Raw genomic sequence first — 24,219 nt, 5'->3', positions numbered from 1 at the left:
TGCACTCCTTCAGTACTGACCTACAACAAAGTGGGACAGCCTCAGGCAGACCCTCTGACAATGAATCATTCCCTCAGGACAATAATCTTCAATTGTAAACTAATCTGTAGAATACGCAGTTGCTCTCCCTCTAGCTTTGTCTCTGTGTATGCGAAGCTGCTTTCTTCCATACGACCCTCATAAATAACGCTAGCCGTAACACTAACCCTAGATTCAGCCCGAATGCTCACCCTCATGTGAACCCTAAGTCCAACCTCAGCCCAAATCCTGACCTCAGGCCTAACCCAAACCATAACCCTCAGTCCTAACGCTGAACCTTACCATACTTCCATCTCTCTCCTCAGCCCTAACATCTACCCTCAGCCCGATAACGCAAGCCGCATCCCTTCACTAACCATAGCCTAAGTCCTAAACCGAACGAGCTTCAGACCGACTCGTAACAGGAGACGCAGAGCCTCCGGTACAGAAACCCGAAGACAGAGACCCCTTTCCATTAACTGTAAAACACAGAGCTCACTATAAATAATCCCTAAGACATAGCCATCCCTGTAAATGAATCGTAAAAAACACCATGCCTTCTGTAAGTAATCTCCGAAGCAGAATCTCGTTTATACAAACGCGAAAAACAGCCCCCTGTAAATACACAGTGTATATAACCTAAGAAAGGTCCCTCGGGAAGTAAAATGTAAAAGACAGAGAACCCAGTAAGAAACCATAAAACACAGAGACCTCTGTAAAGAAAGCCTAAAAAAAGAGCCCCCTGTAAATAATGCAAAACACAGAGCACCCTGTACACAAACACTAACCGTTAACTGTTTTTGCCTTCACAAATGCTGCCAGGCCTGCTGAGCTTTTCCAGCAATTTTGTTTTTGTTCCTGATTTACAGCATCTGCAGTTCCTTCGGTTTTCAATTAACTCGGCAGTCAGTTAGATCAAATGGTTGTGTATCACATATTTACCAGTCGGATTCAAACACGCGGTACCCATAAGTTGCTTCTCTTATCACCTTTGCTGCTGAATATCCTGTGGTCTGCCCTGTTTCTTCATATCGGTTAGCACTTAACAAGGCTTCCGGAGTCTGGCTGGCGTGTCTTTAGTAATACAGGGTCAATCGCCTTAAAATATCTTTTTCTGTGGTTTTTGTGTGACACTATATCATAAGCCTTTCTACTGTTGTACTAAAGATCCTCTTTACCAATGCACCCACAAGCGCTCCATATGACCACTCTCGCGCTCTCATTCATTCATAACTTTACTGACCACTCATTGGCGTACTGTGTTTACTATTACCGCATTTCATTCATTCATTCATAAAACTGCCATCTTGCCGTATTTTTCACTAATAAAGGGAGATGAAATTAAAATGTTCCTTCCAACCCATTACTGCCTTTTCACAGTTTGAACCCTTGTTGCCAACAGTGTCCAATCTTGTGTCTGCATCAGAGTCAACCCCTGAGTATGTGTTAATTTTCTAATCTATTCAGAACACTACGATCCCATCCATCGTGTCACCCGAAACGATGAAAAATTATAATATTAATTAGCCCTCAACAAACGTCTCCCAGGACTTGAATATCTTGCGGGATATCAAACAAATTTTCTGCGTTACCACGTCTCTGTTAGATACAGAATGAAAGGGTTCCGCGTTCCCTTTAAGAAAGCTACTCTCAAAATATCGCTTCCGTGAAATTGAATGAAAGAATGAGTAAACCGGCAACAGTGAAATCTCAAGAGCCAGCCGCGGTAATCAGGCCACTAAACTTTCTGCTGTCATTAAGTAATTCCCAACCCAGTCAATCATGTAGAGTTGATAATCTTGCTGGCATTCTCTAACATTAAAGGAATAAAAGGACGCACACCCTTCATTGCCGGACTTTAAATACCTCAGTCCTGACCCGCTGACAATGAGGCTGTCCCTCAGTCCTGATCTGCTGACAATGAGGCGCTCCCCCAGTCCTGACCCGCTGACAATGAGGAGCTCCCTCAGCCCTGACCCGCTGACAATGAGGCGCTGACTCAGTCCCGACCCGCTGACAATGAGGCGCTCCCTCAGTACAGGCCCGCTGACAATGAGGCGCTCCCTCAGTCCTGACCCGCTGACATTGAGGCACTGCCTCAGTCCTGACCCGCTGACAATGAGGCGCTCCCTCAGTCCTGACCCGCTGACAATGAGGCGCTCCCTCAGTCCTGACCCGCTGACAATGAGGCGCTCCCTCAGTCCTGACCCTCGTACAATGAGGCGCTCCCTCAATTCTGCCCCTTTTACAACGAGGCGCTACCTCAACAATGACCATCAGACAACACTGCACCTCTACATTACTGACTCTTTGTCAAAGAGGCATTGCCTCAGACTATGATGTACGATCTCAATCCGAACAATTCGCCGTGCTATACTGGGGGCTGTGTTATTTAGTGTTGATTTACAGTGACCATGTGTTTTAGGCTTTAGTAATTGGAGTCTCTGTGATTTATGGACGCCTCTGAATGTTTATTTACAGGAGGCTTAGTTTTAGGGAGGATTTGCAGGGGGCACTGTTTCAGGGTTTATTTACTGGGAGCTCTATATTTTACACTTTATTTACCGGGGACTCGGTCTTTTATGTATTCTTACTGGGGGCTGTGTCTTCTATAATTCATTTCCTGAGCGACCTTTCTTCGGTTATATATAAAGGGGTTTCTGTGCTTAAGGGTGTATTTACAGGGGGCTCTGTTTTTAGCATTTTTTCAAATAAGACTCTGCGTCGGAGAATATATACAGGAGGCTGTGTGTTTCAGATTTCATTTACAGGGATATCTGTGTTTAGGTTATCTGTCCATGATGCTCTGTGTTTTAGGGATTATTAACAGCGATCTGTGTTTTACAGGTTACTGAAAGGCGTCTCTGTCTTCGGGTTTATTTACCGGGGACTGTTAATTATAGGTACATCTATCTTTTCAAAGTTTATTTGTAAGGGGCCCCGTCTTAGGGATAATTTACAGGTGGGCTGAGTGTCGGGGTGTAATTCCAGGTGCTCAGTGATTTCGGATTTATTTAGAGGGAACCTTGTGTTTTACCTTCTACTTCCTGGGTGATGTGTGTTCGAGTTCATTTAAAGGGGTCCGTGTTTTTGAGGGTATAATTACAGGAGGCTTTGTTTTTAAGATCGGTTTACATGGGGCTCTGTGTTTTAAGGGATATTTACTGTGAGCTCTGCGTTTTACGGGTTATTGAAAGGGGTTTCTGAGGGTATATTTACAGGGGGCTCTGTGTTTGAGGGCTTTTGTGCAGGGCTGAGGCTAGCGTTTGAGGTGAGGTTAGGGTCAGCGCTGGGGCTGAGGGTTATGGTTTGTGTTAGGCCTGATCCGAAGGTGAGGGTTAGGGTTTGGCCTGAGGTTAGGCTCAGAGATTACGCAAGGGTGAGCGTTAGGGCTGAATTTCGGGTTAAGGTTTGGGGTAGGGTTATTTCTGGGGCAGGTAGAAAGAAAGCAGCTTCGCATACTCAGAGACAGAAGCAGAGGGAGAGCAACTGCGTATTCTACAGGAGACTCGGGATATATTGTAAATTTAAGAGGTCAAATAGGATTACAGTTTAGTTTACAATTAAAGATTATTGTCCTGAGAGAATGCATCATTGTCAGAGTGTCTGCTTGAGGCTGTCCCTCTTTGACGTAGTGTCAGTACTGAAGAAGTGCACAATTGTCAGACGATCACATTCAGCCAATGCCCCATTTTTTAAAATTATGTAATTTAGTTAAGTAGGACTCCTCCAATAAAAATTTAGAATAAGGCTCAGCCTCAGTCTTGACACTATGACTGATACACTCTTACAGTTCTGACCCACTGACACTGCTGCAATACCTCAATGCGTACCATTTGACAATGAGGCACTGCTTCAGCACTGAAGCTCTGACAATACTGACTATCTGACAATGAGGGAGTGCCTCAGTCTGACATTGTCACAATGCTGTAATCGTGTGGCACTCCCACAAGTCTAACCCCTTGAGAATAAGACAAAATCTCAGTATTGACCGTCTCACAATAATGCACCCCAACGGTTCTGACCCTCTGGTACTGCTGCATTACCTCATTACAGACATTATAAATGTGAGGCACTTCTTCAGGTCTGACCTTCTTACAATGAGGCGCGACCTCAGTATTGACTCTCTGATTATAATGCTCTCCAGCAGTTCTGTCCCTCTGACAGTCCTTCAATACTTGCCTGGACCAGGCAAATTCCTCATTGTTAGCGGGTCAGTTCTGTGGCAGTGCCTCCTGGTAATGGGATCATATGAATCTGTAATACAGTTTGACCTGTTAAGTTTACAATACATCCCGAGTCTCCTGTAGAATACGCAGTTGCTCTCCCTCCGGCTCTGAGTATGCGAAGCTGCTTTCTTTCTCCCTACTCTCAGAAATATCCCTAACCTTAACCCTGGTTCAACCCGAACGCTAACCCTCGCGTCAGCCCGAAGCCTAACTTCAGCCCAAAGCCTAACTCAAACCATAACCCTCAGCCCTAACGCAAGCCTCATCCTACACTAACCATAGACTCAGGCTCAAATTGAACCCAGTTTCAGCCGTACTCATGGCTCTCAAACACGGAACCGCCGGCACAGAGGCCCTCAAACACAGAGACTCCTTTCAATGACCCGTAAAACGCGGACTACACTGTAAATGACCCCTAAAACACACAGTCCTACTTAAACAACCTTCAACAACAGAGGCCCCTGTAATTATACTCTCAAATGCACAGACCCCTTTTAATGAACTCTAACACACATTGCCCAGGAAGGAAAAGGTACAACACAGGGCTCCTTCTAAATAAATCCGAAAACACTGAGCACCTTAATTACACCCCAACACTTAGCCCACTTGTAAATTATCCGTAAGACAGGGCCCCTTACAAATAACCCTAAAAAGACAAAGCTACCTAAAAATTAACAGCCTCCTGCAAACAAACCCTAAAACAGAGACCCCTTTCAATGTCCTTTAAAACGGAGCTCACCATAAATGATGCCAAAAACACACAGCATCGTGTATGTACACCCAAAACCACAGATATCCCTGTAAATGAATCCTGAAACACAATGTCTCCTGGAAATAATCTCCGACGCAGACCTCATTTAAACAAACGTTAAAAAAAGGCCCCTGTAAATACACTGTCAGTCACGGAGAGCCTTTAAATAAACCCGAAGAAAGGTCCCTCACGAAGTAAAATGAAAACCACAGATCCCCCGGCACATAACCCTGTGTAAATAAACCCTAAAACAGATAGCTTCATTTCCAGGGATGTCTGTACTTTAGGGTTTATATACAATTAACCTTGAAACACAACGTTTTCTGTAAATAATCTCTGACGCAGAGCCTCATTTAAACAAACGATAAAAACAGAGCTACCTGTAACTACACTCTCAAGCACAGAGACCCCTTTACATATAATCTAAGAAAGGTTAGTCAGGAAATAAAATGTAAAACAGAGGCCCCAGTAAGAAACAATGAAAGACAGAGCCCCATATAAATTACATGTCAAATATAGAGCTCCTTGTAAATAAACCCTGAAACACAGTGTACCCTGCAAATCCTCCCTAAAACTGTGCCTCCAGTAAATAAACCCTCAGAGACGCCTGTAAACAAGCCCTCAGACAGAGACCGCTTTCAATAACCAGTAAAACAAGGGGCTTAATTCAAATAATCCCTAAAACAGAACCCCCTGTATTTATACACTCGAATACACAGACCCCTTTAAATGACCTGTAAAACAGATGCCCGAGGAAGTAGAATGTAAAACACAGGGCTCCCTCTAAATAAATTCGAAAACGCAGAGCACCTTTCAATACACCCCAACTTTGAGCCGACCTGTAAATTATCCGGAAAACAGGGCCCCTTACAAATAAACCCTAAAAGACAGAGCTCGCTATAAATAAAGAGCCCCCTGTAAATAAATATCAAAACACACAGTAAAAACCGGAAGAACTGCGAATGCTGCAAATCAGGAAAAAATACAAAGTTGCTGGAAAAGCTCAACAGGTCGAGCAGCATCTGTGAGGGGAAAAAAAACAGAGTTAACGTTTCGGATCAGATGATCCTTCCTCAGAACCTCTGGCGAGCGCGTCTTTAGTAATGTAGGGTCAATCGTCTGAAAATATCCTTTTCTGTGGTTTTTGTGAGGCACTATAACATTATAACATAAGAACATAAGAACTAAGAGCAGGAGTAGGCCATCTGGACCTTTGAGTCTGCCCCGCTATTCGATAAGATCATGGCTGATCTTTTTGAGACTCAGCTCCATTTACCCGCCCGCTCACCATAAGCCTTAATTCATTTACTTTTCATAAGTAGATCTAGCCTTACCTAAGAAAAAATTCAGCGAGGTCGCTTCAACCGCTTCACTGGACTGGGAATTCCATAGATTCACAACCCTTTTGGTGAACAAGTTCCTCCTGTCCTCAGTCCTACATCTGCTTCCTTTTATTTTGAGGCTATGCCCCCTGGTCCTAGTTTCACTTGCTGGTGGAAACAACCTCCCTGCCTCCACCTTATCTATTCCCTAGCCATAATCTTGTATGTTTCTATAAAATCTCCCCTCATTCTTCTGAATTCCAATGTGTATAATCACAGCCTGCTCAGTCTCTCCTCGTATTCCAACACTCTCAACTCGAGAATCAACAGAGTGAATCTCCTCTGCACTCCGTCCAGTGCTAGTATATCCCTCTCCAAATAAGGAGACCAAAACTGCATACAATATTCCATGTGCGGCCTCACCAGGACCCGAAACAGCTGCAGCATTACCTCCCTGCTTTTAAACTCCATCCCTCTAGCAATGACAGACAAAATTCTATTTGTCTTTTTAATTACCTGCTGGCACCTGCAATACTACTTTTAGCGATTCATGCACAAGGACAACCAAGTCCGTCTGCACAGCAGCATGCTGCATTTTTTTTTTTACCATTTAAACCATTGTCCATTTTGTTGTTATTTCCACCAAAATGGATGACCTCACACTTATCGACATTGTACTCCATCTGCCAGACCTTTGCCCACTTGCTGAGACTATATATTCCTCTGCAGACGTTCAGTGTCTTCTGCACACTTTGCTATACCGCTCATCTCAGTGTCATCTGCAAATTTTGACACACCACACGTAGTCCCCAACTCCAAATCATCTATGTAAATTGTAAACAATTGCAGTCCCAGCACTGATCCCTGAGGCACACCACGAGCCACTGACCGCCAACCAGAAAAACACCCATTTACCCATACTTTTTATTTTCTACTAGTCAATCATCCTCTATCCATGCCAATACATTACCTGTAATATCGTGCAACTTTATCTTATGTAGCAACCTTTGGGTGGCATCGTTGTGACACTGCAGGAGGCCCAGTATGGACATGTCGTCTGAGGAATCGGAGGGTGAGTTGAAATGGTTCGCGACTGGGAGGTGCAGTTGTTTAGTGCAAACTGAGCGTAGGTGTTCTTCAAAGCGGTCCCCAAGCATTCGCTTGGTTTCCACAATGCAGAGGCGGCCACAACGGGAACAGCGGATGCAGTATACCACATTAGCAGATATGCAGGTGAACATCTGCTTGATGTGGAAAGTCTTATTGTGGCCTGGGATAGGGGTGAGAGGGGAGCTGTAGGGGCAGGTGTAGCACTTCCTGCGGTTGCAGGGAAATGTGCCGGGTGTTTGGGGGCTGGAGGGGAGTGTGGAGCGGACAAGGGAGTCACGGACAGAGTGGTCCCTCCGGAAAGCTGATAAGGGTGGGGAAGGAAAAATGTCTTCGGTGGTGTGGTCGGATTGCAGATGGCGGAAGTGTCGGAGGATGATGCGTTGGATCAGGACGTTGGTGGGCTGGTACGTGAGGACGAGGGGGATTCTGTTTTGGTTGTTATTGCGGGGAGGGGATGTGAGGGCTGAGTTGCGGGAATTGCGGGAGACATGGTCGAGGGTGCTCTCAACCACAGGGGGGGGAAGTTGTGGTTCTTGATAAACGACGACATCTGATATGTACGGGAGTGAAATACCTCATCCTGGGAGCAGATGCGGCGGAGGTAAAGGAATTGGGAATAGGGGATGGCATTTTTGCAGGAAGGTGGGTGGGAGGTGGAGTTTTCTGGTAGCTGTGGGAGTCGCTGGTCTTGAAATGGATATCAGTTTCTAGGTAGTTGCCAGAGATGGAAACAGAGAGGGCCAGGAAGGAGAGAGAGGTATTACAGATGGTCCAGGTTAACTTAATGTCGGTTTGGAAAGTGTTGGTGAAGTGGATGAACTGTTTGAGCTCCTCGTGGGAGCATGAGGCGGCGCCGATACAGTCATCAATTTAACGGAGGAAGAGGTGGTGTGTCGGGCCTGTGTCGCTACGGAAGAAGGATTGTTCCATGTAACCTACAAAGAGGCAGGCATAGCTTGGGCCATGTGTGTACCCATGGCCACCCCGTTTCTCTGTAGGAAGTGGGAGGAATTGAACGAGAAGTTGTTGAGGGTGAGGACGAGTTTGGTTAAGCGGATGAGGGTGTCAGTGGAAGGGGATTGGTCGGGCCTGCGGGACAGGAAGAAGCGGAGGACCTGGAGGCCATCTGTATGGGGAATGCAGGTGTATCGGGACTGGATGTCCATGGTAAAGATGAAGTGTTGGGGACCGGGGAATTGGAAGTTCTGGAGGAGGTGGAGGGCGCGGGTGGTGTCACGGACGTAGTTCGGGAATTCCTGGACCAAGGGGGAGAAAATGGAGTCGAGATAGGTGGAGATAAGTTCGGTGGGGCAGGAGCAGGCGGATACAATGGGTCGAGCAGGGCAGTCAGGTTTGCTGGAAAAGCTCAGCAGGTCTGGCAACATCTGTGAAGGAGAAAATAGAGTTAACATTTCAGGTTCACAGACCCTTCCTCAGAACTTCAGTACACTGCCGACACTGAGGTGCTGTCTCACTCCAACCCTCTCAGTGCTGCAATAACCCAGATTTGATCCTCTATTAGCGTGGCATTCCCTCAGGACTGATCCTGTAATCGTGTGGCATTGCCTCAGTAATGACCGTTCGACAACACTGTGCTTCCGCATTGCTGACTGTCTGACAAACAGGCACTGCATCAGATCTGACTTGCTGACTATGAGGTACTATCTGAATCTGACTATCTCGCAGTGCTTTACTGGGGCCTCTGTTATTTAGTGTTGATTTACAGTGGGCCTCGTGTTTTAGCTTTCATTAACTGGAGGCTCTGAGTTTTAGGGTTTTGTTTGCAGTCGTCTGTTTGAGGGTTTAGGGGGATTTTAGGGAGGATTTACAGGGTTTATTTACAGGGAGCTGTATACTTTACACTTTATTTACAGCGGGCTCTGACTTTTATTGTTTCTTTACTGGGGGTTGTCCCGGCACCAGCCTCCGTCCCCAGCCTGTCCCAGCTCCGCCCCCAGCCCGCGGAACTGACACTAACCCCGGCCCGCAGCATGTCCCGGCTCTCGGCCTGAAACCCAAACAGTTCCGGACCCGGCCATGGCCCCCAGCCCCCGACACGAATCCCAGCCTGTCGTGACCCAGAACGCAAGCCCCCAATACCCATCCCCACCCGAGCCTGTCCCGGCCCTAAACCTAACCAAAAACTTAGCCCCAATCCTAACACTAAATCTGGCCCCTTACCCCAGACCCGAGCCTTCAGCCCCCAGCCGAATCCCGGCCAACAGCTTGTCGCAGCCCTGGCCCAGCCCAGCCCGACCCAATCAGCAGCCCCAGCCTATACCATCACCATAAACCTATCCTTAGCCACAGCCCTCCGACCCCGGCCCCAAACCTAACCAAAACCTTTCCCCCAACCTGAACCCTGACTCTAAACCCGGCCCCGGACCCCCATCCAGGTCCAGCCTTGCCAGACCCAATCCAGGGCCCCAGACCAGACCATCACTGTAAACCACGCCTTCGCCTCGGCCCTACGCAGCAGCCCCAGACCCCAGCCTTCAGCTTCTGTCCCAGCCATAACCCTAAACCCGGCCCCAGACCCCAGCCACCAGCCTATCGCAGTCCCGACCCTGCCGCAGCTTGTCCCCGACCCCAACCCTAACCCCAGACTGTCCCGGCAGCGGCCCCCAGTTCCCGAACCAAACCTAACCCCAGACTGTCCTGGCAGCAGCCCCCAGTCCCCGACCCCAACCCTAACCCCAGACATTCCCGGCCGCGGCCACCGGACACCGACCCTAAACCCCAGCCCCGACCCGACCCAACCCTGCGCAGATGCCAGCGACCTGGACCCAGACCTAGCCATCAGAACCCCACAGCCCAACACACCCCGCAGCCTGTCGCAGCCCTGACCCTGACCCTAACCACAACCACCGTCCTGAGCCTGAGCCCGACAGCGACCCCGACCCCGACCCGACCCCAATCTGGTTAATGTCCCAGCACCCAACCCGCAGCCCCGAACCTAACTCCTGCCTGTCCAAGAACAGAGCCCCTACCTAACTCTTACCCCACCCCCAGCCTGACCGGCCCCCATCCTTCGCCCTAATCACAGCCTGTCCCTCTCCTGGCCCCGACTATCCTGTTCCCCGCCACTCGGCCATGCCACCACCCCCTCCCCACTCAACCGACTGAACTTGTCCTGGTCCTGGTCCCAGCCCCCAAAAACAGCCTCAACCCTGACCTCAACTCTAAACCTAGCCTCAGCCCTAACCCTAACCTGAGCCCCACCCTGACCCTCATCTGGCCTTAACCCTAACCTGTCCGAATGTAACTACTAAGGATGTGCCTCAATGGTCAATACTCACGCAGTGCCTCAATGTAAAGGGGTCAGAATTGACAGCTTCATTGTCAGAGGGCCATTGACAGTGCTTCACAGTAGTGTCACTGCTAAGGGACTGTCTCACTGTTAGAGGGTCCAGTGGGGTGCACAGTCTCAATATAATGGGGTGAGAAATAAGGTAGTGCAACACGTTTGCAGGACCAGTGCTGAGATAGTCTAGTACCGTCAGAGGTTCAGGATTGAGCGAGGGCCTCTATGTAACGGGATCAAAACTGTGGGATGGCTTCATGATTAGCAGGTCAGCACTGAGTTGTTGAAGCACTGTCACAGCATCAGTACGGAGGCAGTGATTCTTTCGAAAGGTGTCTGAATTGAAGGAACGCCACACAATTAGAGGGTCATGACTGATATTATGATTAGCGCGTCAGTACGAAGGGACAGCCTTATTGTCAGTGTGTCAGTTCTGAGGCATTGGTCATTTGTCAGACGGTTCGTCGTATGGGAATGACTCATTGTCAGAATTTGTGTTGTGAGGCAGTTCCTCAGTGTAACGGTGTGGGAATTGAGGGTTTGCGACACAGAGAGGGTCAGGGCTAAGGTATTGCAGCTGTACCAGAGGATCAGTGCTGAGGCATTGCCTCACGATAAAGGCATCAAAAGTGAGGTAGTGCGAAACGATTACAGGGTCACGAAGACATTGCAGCACTGTGACAGTGTCAGAAATGATGAACTGTTTCATTGTCAGAGAGGCATTACTGAGGGATTGAAGCACTGTCAGAGCTTCAGTACAGAGGGGGAGCTTCATTGTCAGAGGGTCACTACTGCAGGAGTGCATTACTGTCAGACAGAGCCAGTTCCTAATGATGCAGGGGTCAGAACTGGGGCAGTGCCTCAATGTAAGGGCATCAGAATTGAGGGCGACCTCACATTTCGCGGGTCTGTCCTGAGGGAGGGCTTCATTATTATTGTGTCAGTACCTCGGGCACTGGCATATTGTCAGCTGGTCAGTTCTGAGACAGAGACTCTTTGTCAATGGGTCAGCACTGAGGCTGTGCTTCAGTGTAATGGTGTCAGAATGGAGGGTTTGCCAGAGACTGACGGTAAGTACTGAGGTATTTCAGCTCTATCAGGTTCAGAACCGAGGCAGTACCTCATTAGCAAAAGATCACTTCTGCAGCAGTGAGACAGGGTCAGACTGAAGGAGTGCCTCCTTGTCAGATGGTCAGATCTGACACACTGCTCCTTTGTCAGAGGGTCATTGGTGAGGCATTGCATCTTTGTAATGGGATCAGAATTGTCAGGGGGCCAGTACTGAGCGAGAGCCTCATGATCAGAGATCAATACTGAGAGAGTGTCTTATCAGAGATTCATTCCTAAGGGTGTGCTTCATTGTCAAAGAGTCCATTCTGAGGGAGGGCATCATGTGAGAATACTGAGGGAGATCCTTATTCTCAGACGGGAAATGCAGGGTTACAGGGACAAGTTAAGGGGATGGGTCAGATGTGCTTAGAAGGTTCAGTGTGGACTTGGGTTTCATGGCCTGTTTTCCACTGTGGGGATTCTATGATTCCGATGAGAGAATCAGGACTGTGGCATTTCAGCGCTGTTGGAGGGTAAGATCAGCGGGAGTGCATAATTGTCAGAGGGTCAATACTGAGGCTGAGGCAGAGCCAGGGAACTATAGACCAGTGAGCCTCTGGACTGACATCCCAGTCCTACCTCAGAACTGATCCTCTGACAGAGCTGCAGTTCCTCAGTACTGACGCTGTAATCGTGAGGCACACCCTCAAGCTTGACTTCATTTCAATGAGGCACTGTCACAATATTGACCCTCTGACAATGAAGCACTCCCTCAGTTCTGACCCAGTGACTATAATGCACTCCCACAGTTCTGACGCTATGGCAACGAGGTCTGAAGTCATACGACACCAGGTTATAGTCCAACAGGTTTATTTGAAAACACAAGCTTTTGGAGCCTCACTCCTCCTTCAGTCCAACATGGACACCTCAATATCACGGCAATGAGATCTGACAGTGCTTCCATTTTTTAGGGCTAAACCGCTAATCATGTGGCCTCCATTCATTCTGATGCCATTACATTGAGGCACTACTTCAGAATGGACCATTCGTACTCACCCACTGACAGTGCTGACTGCATGTACTGACTGTCTAAAATGTGTGCACTCCCTTGATTCTGACTCTCACAATGAGGCACTCGCTCAGTACCAATGCTCTGACAGTGAAGCACTTCCTCCAGACTGAACTGCTGACAACGAGGCAGACCCTCAGGACTAAACTTCTGATAGATCTGCAATACCTCCGAACTGATCATCTAAACGTGTGCGACGCCTTCAATTCTTACCCTCTTACAATGAGGCAATGCCTCATAATTTACCCACTTAGAGTGCTGCACGACCACAGAATTTACCATCTAAACATGTGGCACACTCCAATCTGACCCCCTTACAATCAGGTACTGTGTCTGTATTGACCCTCCAACAATGATGCTCACCCTCTGTACTGTACCTTTGACCAACAGGCATTGACTCAGTAAACACGCCCGATGATGAGGCATTCTATCGGGACTGAACTAATGATATTAATGCACCTGCTCAGTACTGACCATATGATAAGGAAGCATTCCCACAGTTCTAAACCACTGACAGTACTGTCATACCTCAGGACTGACCCTCCCATCATGTGACACTGCTTCAATTCTGACATCTGCATAATGAGGCACTGCCTCAGTTCTGACCCTCTGACAATAATGCACTCCCACAGTTCTGACGCTCTGACAATGAGGCATTCATTCAATATTTACACTGTGATAGACCTGCAAAATCTCAGTACTGGCTGTCCAATCAAGAGGCACATCCTCAATTCTAACCCTGTTAAAATGAGGTACTGCTTCAGTATTGACCCTCTGTGTCTGTGTCATTTTGAACCCGATGTTATATGTCTTCGGACAGTCCACAAAACCATATTGAAGTCAAAGTAATCCTTTGAAAGATGGTTAAGTAGTAACAGTGCTCTTTTATTGGTGTTTGTAATAAATTTCAGGTAATTTTTGGACACACCAAATCGCAAAATTACGGAAGGGGAAGGAGGCCATTTGGCCCATCATACTGAGTTGTCTCTATCATCTCATGCAAATCCTTTCTCCGGCTGTCACCTGCACACAATTTTCATCCAATGCCCTCATTTCGTCTCCATTGAAACTCATTCATCACATTTACAGCAGTGCACTCCATAACCGAACTACACACTGGGTGAAAAAGCTCTTCTGCGAGCAGGAACATCTTCTCCATTTCTACTCTGTTTAGCCCACTCACGATTTCGAAAAACCTGAATTCCATCTCCTCTCAGCCTGCTGTTGAGAGAGAACAGCCCCAAATTCTTCAATCTATTCTTGTAGCTGAAGCTTTTCCTGCCTGGAACCATTCTAGTAATAATCAACACATCAATGCATTTCCCTTTTTCCGATAATGTGCAGGCCACAACTGCGCACAATACTCCAGCTGAGATTTAACTTACCTTGCAGAAGTTCAATATCATCAACTTCTTACTCGTAAACTCTATACCCCTATTAAAAAAGGCTGTATGCTTTATTTATTGATCTCTCCAGCTTACAGCTAACATCATTTCAACTGTGCACGTCCACACTCCTATTTTACATTGGTAGGAAAAGCACTTGAAAGACAAAGTGCATCACCTTACACTTCTCTGCATTGTACCTCATCTTCCACCTATTTGCCCACTCCGTCAAATTTTCAATGCACTTTTGGAGTTCCACACTACTCTTCTCACAATTTACAATTCTCAAGTTTCATGGCATCTGTAAACTTGGAAGTTGTCCCGTGCACGCCACGATCAAGATAATTAATTATCTATCAGGAACGACAAACGTCCCAGTAGAAGCCCCTGGAGAATTCCACTACAAACCTGCTTCCCAGCCTGAAAAGTATCCATTCACCATTACTGAAATATTGTACTGGACAAAGAGGAAGGCATTCTTTCTTCGAATAATGCCACAGGCTTTATAATATTCATTTCTGAATCTCATTGCATCATATATCCAGCAACGCAGCAATTCCTTGATAATGTCAGACGAGATCATACTCTGTAATGACACCTGAGCCCACAATTGCCAAGTATCTGAGTAATGAACGCAACCTTCTGGGCCTCAGAAATGCCAAGTGGAAGTGCTTTGTGTGTACAGCCTTTTATCATATACTTCAGCCAACAGAGCAGCTGCCTCGAGGGTTGGAATGTCTTCACAAAAGGAATGTTTTTGCAGGGCTACCGGGAAAGAGAACGGAAATTTTCAAAGGACTGCAGTCAAAATAGGATTGAGAACCTTGATTCAATGGTGCCACTCTTGATTCAGTGTTTTGACAAAGTTCGCATGGAAGACTGATTAACAAGGTTAGATCACATGGAATACAGGGAGAACGAACCATCTGGATACAAAAAATGACTGGAAGGTCGGAGAGAGGGTGGTGGTCGAGGGTTACTTTTCAGATTGAAGGCCTGTGACCAGCGGGTTGGAGTGTTTGAGCAATAAGGAGTGGCTGAATAGGCCATGGCCATTCTTCCTGGAGTGTCAGACGGCGAGCAGGACCTTATAGAGGTTTATAAAATCTTGAGACCAGGAAAGGGTGAACAGCAGGGTCTTTTCCCCAAGCGAGGGGAGTCCAAAAATAGAGGTCATGTGTTTATTTTTAGAGGGGAAGTTTTAAAAGGGGCCTAAGGGTCAACATTTTCATGCAGAGGGTGGCACATGTATGCAATAAGCTGCCAGTGGAATTGGTGAAGGATGGCACAATAACAACATTTCAGAGGCAAGTGAATGGGTCTACGAATAGGAAGGGTTGAGGGATATGGCCAAACGGAACAGATTAATTTAGGTTATCTGGTCAGTATGGACCATTTGGACCAAAGTGTCTGCTTTCATACTGTACATCAGCGATTCTATGACTCCATGTTCCACTGACAATAAGGCACTTTCTCAGTAATATCCTCTGAGAACGAGGCACTCCCACACTCCTGCAAATACCTCAGTACCAACCCTCTTAAGATGTGGCACTCCCTCAGTTCTAACCCATTGACCGTGACACAATGCCTCTGGACTCACTCTCTAATCAGTTGGCACTCCCTCAATTCCAACACCTACACTATGAGGCACTGCCTCCGTATTGACCCTCTGACTCCTACAGATCTGACTCACTGACAGTCCTGTATTGTTAGTCCTGACCCTTTAATCATTTCGCTCTCCCTCAATTCTGACCCCATTACATTGATGAACTGACTCAGTATTAGCCCTCTGGCAATGAGGTGCCCCCTCAGGACTGAACCTCTGACTGTACTCCAAAACCTCAAGACTGAAACTCTGTCAATAAAGCATTCCCTCAGTTCGACCTTCTCTAAGTGCTGCAATACCTCAGCACGGGTCCCGTAATCAAGTGGCATTCCTTCAGTTCTAACCCCTTTAGGATGTGGCACTGCCTCAATGTTGACCCTCTGACAATGGGGCACGCCCTCAGTACTGAATGTCTAATTATGTGGCATACCCTCAATTCTGAACCCTTTACAATGAGGGGTCGTTCACTGATGATTGCACAATGTTCAGAACCATTCGCAGCTCTCAGATACTGAAGCAGTCCTTGTTCAAATGCAGCAAAACCTGGCTTGGGCCAACAAGTGCAAATAACATTTGCGTCACACAACACAAACGTCACCAATAAGAGACAACCTAACCACTGCCACTTGGCATTCTACAGTGTTGCCATCACTGAATCCCCACTATCAACATCCTGAGGGTCATCATTGACAAGAAACTCAACTGCACTCACCGCGTAAACACAGTGCAAAAGCAGGTCACAAGCTAGGAATACCACAGGGAGTAATTCTCCTCCTGACTCCTCAAAGCCTGTCCACCATCTACAAAGGTCAAGTCAGGATGTGATGGAATAGTCCCCACTTGCCTGGATGAGTGCAGCCCGAACAACAAAAGAAGCTTCAAACCATCGAGGACAAAGCAGCACGCTTGACTGGCACTACATCCACAAATATCCACTCACTCTCCCACCGATAGTCAGCAGCAGCAGCGTACGCTATCTACAAGACGCACTGCAGAATTTCACTAAAGATCCTCAGGCAAATCCGCGACCACTTCCGTCTGGAAAAACAAGGGTAGCATATTAGAAATGTCACCTTCAAGTTCCCCTCCAACCATTCACCATCCTGACTTGGAAATATATTAAATGCAACTGTGAAGGAAGACAGTCATCCACCAAGAGGGAGAAAGAGAGAGTGAAAATCTGACAGAAATTACAAATGTTGCAGACAAACTAAAATTGTAATCTTCAAATATCCTAATTAATAGGACTGGAGCAGAGAGGGGCAACCATTAGATAATCAATGTCATTAAAACACAAGTTAACAGAAACATGTCAGCCCCAGGACATACAGAAGAAAAATACCCTCTTCTGTAAATAAAACACAAAATTTATCTGTTCTCGTGATTGCAGGCATGGTCTTGTTGAAGAAGGTTCTTTTTGAAAGATGGCTCATTCACCACCACTCGGTACCAGCATGGGAGTGTGTGTGTGGTGGGTGGGGCTAGGTTAATGATGATCTTCTGTTTCCTTCACTGGCTGAATGTTAAAGAGAATGAATCAGTTAGTCAAGTGACCAACTCCCCATGGGAATGGCGGGGTGGGGGTGTGGAAGAGGTTAAGGGATAAATGTGCGTTGGGAAAACCATCCAAATTGGGGGAGTTATGTATGAGGCTAACACTGTCAGAATGGTGTTTGGTGGTGCAGAGGACGAGGAAAGATGCAGCAACCGTCTTCTCATGTTGTGGGATACTGTTGCACCTGTCCGAGCAGGACATGGAGAGGAAGCAACATAATGAATGCATATGGAACTGAAACATCAAATTTACAGGGCAACAACTAGTCCAAATCCAAGGACATGGTGCAAATGCCTCAACAACTGAACAGTTCGGCAAGTTCCAAGATAGGTAATCACTCGGCAGACTTTTCATCATTCAGAAGTCTAAGGACAACCTGCGCTTCTGAATCTTTCCACATTAAGACACAAATCAGGCGTATGATGGAATATTCCCCAATTGCCTGGACAGGTGCAGCTCCAGCAACACAAGAAACTCAGCACTGTTCAGGATAAAGCAGCCCACTTGATTGGCATCACATCCACATGCATTCACTCCCTCCACCACCAACACTTCGTAGCAGCAGTGTTTACCATCTACAAGGTACACTGCAGAAATTCCACCAAAAATCCTCAGACAGCACTTTCCAAACACGTGACTACTTCCATCTAGAAGGACAAGGGCAGCAGATACATGGGAATACCGGTCCCTGCAAGATCCCTTCCAAACTTTAAATATGCCACCATTCCTCCACTGTCGCTGTGTCAAAACCCTGGACCTTCCTTCCTAACAATATTGTCCTTACGAAAAGCATGGTGGCCAATGGTTAGCACTGCTGCCTCACAGCACCAGAGAACTGGGTTCAATTCAGTCTCAGGTAACTGTATGTGGGATTTTGCACATTCTTCCCATGTCTTTGTGGGTTTCCTCCAGATGCTCCGGGTTCCTCCGACAGACTAACGATGTGTGGATGAGGTGAATTGACCACGTTAAATTGCCCATTGTGTCCAGGGATGACTAGATATGTGAATTATCCATGGGAAGTGAAGGGTTACAGGGATAGGGTTGGGGGGTCAGTCTGGTGGAATGCTTTTTGGAGTCATTATGGACTTGTTGGGCCAAATGGACTGTTTCCACACTGGAGGGATTCTAATGATTGTGGGTCAACTGTCAGCACGAGGACTGGAGTGGTTCAAGAAGGCAGCTCAACACCACCTTCTCATGGGGCAACTAATGGCAGCCAATAAAGCTGGACCAGCCAGCGATCTTTACATCTCACAAATGAATTTTAAAAACCCTGAAGTCCTCACCCATGGGGTCATTCCAGTCAATCTTGTCTCCTTTGGTTCATAGAAACATAGAAGAATAGGAGTAAGCACTTCGAGCCTTTTCCACCTTTCAACATCATCATGGCTGATTATTGAACTCACCCTGTTTCTCCCCACTGTCTTTGTTCTCTTTTGTCCTAAGCACCATATCCAATTTCCCTTTGAAAATTAGTCAATGGTTTGACCTCAACAGTTCCCAGACAGAATTCCACAGGCTGACCTCTGTCTGGGTGAAGACAATTCTCCTCATTTCCGAAATGATCTCTTTTACCTCCTTGACTCTAAGCCCTATTTCTGGACTCCGAAGTCATTGAGGACATCCTTACTGCATCTACCTTTTCCAGTCCTCTTTAAATTTATATGATTCCATCAGATGCCCGTTGTTCTTTTAAACTCCCACAAATATAGCCCGAACTGATCCAGTCTCCCTTCATCTCTCAATACCACCATCACAGAAATCACTCTGGTACATCTTTTACTCACTGTCACTGTAACCAATCCATGAATCCCCTCAATAAGGCAGCCAACAAACCATCTGCCTTGTTCACCACCTGCAATAGGGGCAGGGTAAGGGTCAGGGTCAAGGTCAGCGTCATACTTGCTTTCAGCGACAGGTACAAGGACACTAAGGTCTCAGTGCACCCCTCCCTTTCCCAATCTATCACCCTTCAGATAATAAACGTCTTTTCAGTTTTTGCCCCTCAAGTAGATAACTTCACATTTATCCGAGAGATGGTTCATCTGCTACGTACTTACCCACTCATCAACTCAACTCAACCTGCCCTCAGAGCCACCATATCATGGCCCCAACAGATAGTGTAACATACAGAGCCAAGACTGAGGAACAAGCTTCACGGAAGACTTCGTGCAAGGCTCAACAAAGATGGTATACCCAGAAACAGCCTTCCAAACTCAGGTGTGCAAATGGTTAAAAGTATCGATCGATGGACGAAGAAAGACCAGATGTTCGGCAACTGATTAGTCACTACGAACCATGTGACCACGAGTCCGTGTCCAAACCCCACGTGAGCAAAAGGGGGCGGGCGCGATAGTTTAACCAATCAGATGACAAGGTCTGTGCATGAACCCCGCCTACGAATGACAGAGTGTCGCCCGTGAGGACCGGGGCGATGCCCATGACGTGCAGTTGCTCCAATCAGCGCAGGCAGGGGAAAGACTGAATTGAGAAGGAACTTCTTCACCCAGAGGGTTGTGAATCTATGGAATTCCTTGCCCAGTGAATTAGTTGATGCTACTTCAGTAAACGTATTTAAAGATAAGGCAGATATTTATTTGAACAATAAAGGAAATAAGGGACACGGTGAGAAAGCGGGTAAATGGATCTGAGTCCACGAAAAGATCAGCCATGATCTTATTGAATGGCGGAGCAGGCTCGAAGGGCCGGACGGCCTACTCCTGCTCCTTGTTCTTATGTTCTAAAGCCAGACCACGAACACGACCACGCTCACACCGAGGAAAGAGCGCCAGGGGAGGTGAAGATAGGTGCTTTCCCACGCAAACGCCAGGTCTCTTATTTTCAAATTCTGAACCATCACCGTCAGCACCGACACAGTTCCCCGCACCCCACCCCCGGAAAATGCGGCCCCTCCCTAGGCACCGACCCCCGCCTCCACCACCCCCGCCCCCCCAGCCCACCACCGCTGTGGAAAGAGGAAGTGAGTGTTTTGAGCACAGTGAAAAGTTTTGCAATTGAAGTGAAATGGAAATTTGATGGATATGATCCTGTCGAAAGGGGATAGAGAAATATATGGAACACAAGGGATTATTAGCGTAAATTATAGAGTGAGGGGGTTTGCAGATCAAAATGTGCCAACGAATAAAAGGGGAAAGAGAGTGGTAAAGGTTCCAGAGGAGAGACAAAGCATTGCTCAGGAGCAGGTGTTAATGGTAGATTGAAGATCTGATTGAAAAGGAAATAAAGCATGAAGACAGGATGCAATCACTAGGGAAAAGTATATCCAATCAGAGGACTGTGTTAATGGGCCTAAAGCTGTTGAACTCAGTATTGAATGTGGACCAATGTTTTGTCTCTTCTCAACAACCATTACCACTGCCTTTGGTTCTGTGGAAGGGTCACCGGACCTGGACCTTTAACTCTGTTTTTTTTGCCTCCACAGAGGCTGCCAGACCTGGTGAACTTTTCCAACAGCTTCTGTTTTCGTTACCTTTGCCTTTGCTTTGTGTTCAATGGTGAATTTGATCTTCAATCTCCCTCAATCTGTAACTTTGTCTTGACCTTTTAGCCCATATTCCTGTCTCCCACTTTCAACAGCATAGAACATAGAACATTACATAGAACATTACAGCACAGTACAGGCCCTTCGGCCCTCGATGTTGCGCCGACCTGTGAACCATTCTGAAGCCCATCGAACTATCTAAAACTCTCTCACGTTTTATCTTTTACTGCAATGGAGTTTAAAGGCGGGAACACAAATTTCCAAGTATGCTTCCACCTCCTGGACGTAGTGCTGCTGTCATTCTGCTCAATTTCCTTTCCTCCCTTTCCAGGGTCTTAATGTCCTTCCTAAAATATGGTGTTCAGAATTCACTATGTACTCAACTGGAGATGACAGCACTACTTTATGAACGTTAGACATCACTTTCATGCTCTTTTACTGTGATCTTCTGGTACTGAAGCCCAGAGTCCAACTGACAGTGTTTAATTATCTCAGTACTGAACCTCACTGCCTCAGAACTGACCCACTGACAATAAGGCATTCCCTCAACTGATCCTCTGACAGTGCTACACTACCTCAGTACTGACTCTGAGTTGTGAGGCCCATCCTTAATTCTGATCCTCTTAAAATGAGGCAATACCTCAGTATTGACCCTCTGACAAAGTGGCACTGCTTCACAATTGACCTACTGACAATAGGGCACTCCCTCAGTGCGGACCCTCTGATAGAGTTTTGATATTAGGAGAGTACTGCACTGCGAACAGGTCAATATTAAGGGGATGCCGCATTCTCGATGGCCAATATTCAGGGAGTGCTGCACTGTTGGTGGGCCGGTATTCAGGGAGTGCCACACTGCTTGTGGTCTGATAATAAGGGAATACTGTACTGGCAGAGAGTTCGCACCGAGGGAATGCTGCACTCTTAGATTTTCAATATTAAAAGAGTATTTCACCCTCAGAGGTTTGATATTAGGTGAGTGCTGCACTGTGAGCAGGCAAATATTAAAAGAATGCTACACTATCAGAGGGTCCATATTAAGGGAGTGCTCCACTATCGAGGTGGGGCAGTGTCGGAGGGCAACTATTAATGGAGTTCTGCAACTTCAGCGAGTGAGTGCTCAGGCAGAGCAGCACAGCAAAGGCTCAGTAATGAGAGAATGCTCCATTTTCAGAGATTTAGTACAGAAGAAGTGCTTAATCAGAGAGTTATTTCTGAGGGAGTGTTGCATTGTCAGGGTTTCACACTGAGGGAGTATCACACAATCAGAGGTCCAATATTAAGGAAATAGTGCATTGTTGGAGGGTTGATATAAAGGGAGTTTTGCACTGTCAGAGGGTTAATGATGTGGGAGCGCTGAAATGTCACAGAATCAGTCCTGAGAGAGTGCTGCACGTTCGGAGAGTTAGTACTGAGAAAGTGCAATAATGTCAGGAGATTGATATCAAGGGAACGTTACACTACCGAAGGATCAGTAGTGCAGTACTGTCAGAAGGCCAACATTGAGGGAGTTCTGCTGTGTCAGTGGATCAATATTACGGGATTGCTACACTCCCAGCATATCAATGTGAGACGGTCAGCACTGAGGGAGTGCTACACTGCTGGAGGGTCAATAAGAAGCATGTTGCTACACTATCAAGGAGTCAGTGATGACAGAATGCTGCACTGTCAGAAGATCAGTAGTGAGGGAACATTGCATTGTCAGATGTGTCTTCATCAAGGAAGTGCCACTCCGTCGGAAGACCAAAATTAAGGGAGTGCTGCACTGTCACAGGGTCAATATTAGGGGTGTGCTGCACTAATATAGGGTCAGTGATGATTGAGTGCTTAAGTGTTGCACAGCCAGTACGCAATCCTGCGTTGTTATAGTGTCATCATTGAGGGAGTGCTGCAGTGTTGAAGGGCCGATATTAAGGGAGTGTGACACTGTCAGACTGTCATTATTAAAAGTGTGCTACAGTATCACAGGGCGAGTAATGAGGCAGTGCTGCACTGTCGGAGGGTCAGCACTGAGGTGTTCTGTACTGTCAGATAGTGTATATTAATGCAATGCTTCACGTTCAGGCGTTTGATATTAGGGGAGTGCTGCACTGTGAGTTGGTCAATATTAAGGGAATGCTGAAACTGTCAGTGGGTTGATGCTAAGGGTGTGCAACACTGTCGGAGGGAGTGATGTAGTATCAGAGTGTCATCTCTGAGGGAGTTCCACACTGACAGAGGGGTAATATTAAGAGTGTACTGCAGTGGCACTATTGATGGAGTGTTGCACTGGGGGTCAGTATTGAGAGAATGCTCCATTGTTGGAGGATCAGTACTGAGGGAGTGCTGGACTGTCACAGGGCCAATATTAAGAGGGTGCTGTGCTGTCAGAAGGTCAATATTAAAGGAGCACTGCACTATCAGAGGGACCGCACTGAGGGAGTGCAGCTGCTGTGAAGATCACGAAGAAAGATATGCCATACTATGAGAGGTCCATTTTGTGGGGATTGATGAACTGAGGTTCTGTACTGTGAGACGGTTGCAGTGTCAAAGGGGCAGCATGAAGGGAGTGGTGCACGAACAAACAAGCACTGCCAGACAACTGACACTCTGATTATGAGGCACTCCCTCAGTACTGACTCTCCAACAGTGCGTACTCTCGGATGACTGACTCTCTGACAGTGCGTCTCTGCCACAGTATTAACCCTCCGACATACTGGTATTTTCTCAGCACTAACACTCTGAGAATGCCATGTCCCCTTACGATTGACACTCTGACCATGGAACACCCCTTCAATTTTAACCCTTCAACAGTGCAGATTACACTCATCATTGCCTCTCTGATATTGCATTGCTGCCTTCATATTGACCGTTTCACAGTGCAGGACAAACTCGTATTGAACATTGAAAAGTGCAGCTCTCCCTCAGTACTGACCCCAGTCCGTGCAGCACCACTTCAATTCTGACCCACTCAGTGTAACACACCCTTAATTCTGAACCCCTCGTGCAGCACTCCCTCAATGCTTACCCCTCTCAGTGCAGCAGCCCCACAGTACTGAAACCGTCAGTGCTGACCTCCCTTCAGTGCTGCCCGCCCTCAGTGCAGCACTCCCTCAGTGCTGAACCGCTTCAGTGCTGACCCCCTTCCATCCTGACCCCGCTCAGAGCAGCACTCCCTCAGTGCTGATCCCCCTCTGTACAACACTCCCTCAGTGCTGACTCCCCTCAGTGGAGCACACCCACAGTGCAGCTCTCCCTCAGTACTGACCCCCTCAGTGCTGACCTCACTCAATGCTGACCCCCCTCAGTAATGACCCCCTTCAGTGCAGCATTCCCTCA

This window comes from Rhincodon typus, chromosome 44 (assembly GCF_021869965.1).
Source record: "Rhincodon typus isolate 14 chromosome 44, sRhiTyp1.1, whole genome shotgun sequence".
Classification (NCBI taxonomy): Eukaryota; Metazoa; Chordata; class Chondrichthyes; order Orectolobiformes; family Rhincodontidae; genus Rhincodon; species Rhincodon typus.
This window is presented reverse-complemented; position numbering follows the sequence as displayed.